This window comes from Octodon degus, unplaced genomic scaffold (assembly GCF_000260255.1).
Source record: "Octodon degus isolate 3935 unplaced genomic scaffold, OctDeg1.0 scaffold00025, whole genome shotgun sequence".
Lineage (NCBI taxonomy): Eukaryota > Metazoa > Chordata > Mammalia > Rodentia > Octodontidae > Octodon > Octodon degus.
The window spans coordinates 12,399,854-12,402,137 of NW_004524601.1; positions in this window are offsets into that span (position 1 = coordinate 12,399,854).

Genomic DNA, 2,284 nt, shown 5'->3' on the forward strand with positions numbered 1-2,284 from the left:
TTACTTCCTATTTCAAATGTGTCAAAAGGGGCTGAGGGTACAGCCAGCAGCATAAGTGCCTGCCTGGCAAGCGCAAGGTCCTGAGTTCAACCCGCAATACTGAACAAACAACTACAAAAAAGAAACAAAACACATTCTCAAATGTGTCAAAAACATGAGCTCACTCCCAGAGCATGCTGCAGGCTGCATTCCTTCCTGAAGCTGTGGAATGTGTGAATGCAACACCAGACTGCAACAGGAAAAGACATGAGCCAGCTCTGGGTACCCGAGAGATTGACCTGAGACCCGGACCGTCCTACGGCAGGAGCAGCTGTGCCTAGCAGCTCTCCTGCATGCATGGTCTTGTTTTTCCATGACTGCAGTCACTGTGGTCAGCTGAAGTCTGAAGATATTAAGAGGAGATTTTGTAAATAAATGAAAATACAAATAAACAGCTCATCATTTTCACGTAAACTTTGAGTGCAACAGATTGATATTAATTTTTCCAACTTAACATCAGTTATTGTTAAACTTTTACTCTTCCAGATTTCTAAATTAGTCTTTATCATAAGCATGCATAAGCTTTATCATAAGCATAGATAACAGAAGAATAATGCCAAGATATATGTGGTTTTATATTATCCCTGGGGGGGGGTCTTAGAACATATCTCTCTCCTCAGATAAGGAAGACTGTGATATTAAGAACATGTGATTCAGTAACAATAATGGTAAAAGTTAATTGGCAGAAATTAAGCTATTTAGTGTATTAATGCATTTAATAGTAACTAATAAGACATTAATATTTAACTACAAAATGTGTGTTACAGGTGTTCATAGAAAAGAGTATACTTCTAATTTGATTTTTAAAATTAATTTTAATGAGAAAGAAATAGCAATGAGACAGTTTCAAAATAGGTTAGTAGGACAGTTACAATAATTAATACATTGCATATGTTGTCTTCATAATAGTTATTCATATTACAAGATGCAGACATATTATCTTATCTAAGCACTATTAGTTCAAAACTTTCTTCCCATTGAACTAAAAAAATGTAGCAGTATATCTATGCTAACTATTGTGTATATATAGATATATATATTTTTTCACTACAAAATGTTCCTTTATTTATATCCCCCTTTTTTGTTTACTTTTATCAGAGATGGGTGTTCTGTTGCCATTCAAATATTGTAGGTGCATGAATTCAGCAAAGTAATCCAATATAGTCCAGTAGTCCATAATAGTAGTAGGTTAAATTTTATATAAGTACATGTGTGCAGTACACAATGATTACATTCATTCTGGAGAGTCGGCTCAGGTGTATAGCACACCATTTTTAGACTCTCTTCCTCTTTTACTTTGAAATTTTACTTGTAATTAGTTGTTATTAAACTGGCTTGCATAACAAATTATAGTAGCAATGTAATAATCTGCAGAAGTGGCTACAGACAACTCCAGTTCAGTTATTAGGAAAAGTAAGTCACTTCAACAGGTAGTGACAAAGCTAGGGTCATTGCAATTTTATTTCTTCTGATTCTTTGCTACTGGGTCATTGCTGAGATTGCTTGTAGATTTTTTGAAACACTGATGTTTGGATGAGGTCACTTACTTTGGAGGTTAAGATGATACTGTGTCAGAGGGCCAGGGAGATAGCTCAGTAGATGATGTGCAGTCAGTGTAAAATGTGAACAGAAGTTTTTATAATAAAAATAAAACTGAGTGATGACATTTGCACAGTTTGAAAACATAAGTTCTGAAGTAAAAAAAATTAATTTATCAATACTAAAAATTTCTTGGCATTTCAATACTATATTTTTAGGGCCGAGGAAATGGCTCAGTAGAATATGCACTTCCCTGTCCAATGCAAGGGCCTGAGTTCAATCCCCAGTTCCACAAAAACAAACAAACAAATAAATAAATACTGTACTTTTTCCACAAAAATATATTTGATAAAGTTGTTATATAAAAACAAACACTTAACATTTTATCAATAATTCAAACCACTTATGTCTTAGATGGGAGTGCTTTATATTTTGGAAGACTACCAAAACCAGAAACATATGTACATATATGTACAGCTCAGGTAAATGTAACTGAAAGGCTATGAAAATTCACAGAATTGTAGAGATTTACAGGCTAGAAGTATATATATGATTTTGATAGAAGTATATATATGATTTATCTGAAATCAAACATAGTGTGTGATTATGAACAACATTTTAATATTAACCAAAAGAGGCAAAACTAAGAAGGATATAGTTTTAAAATTGTGTGGCAAAACCACTTAAAAGATAAAATAAAGTAATA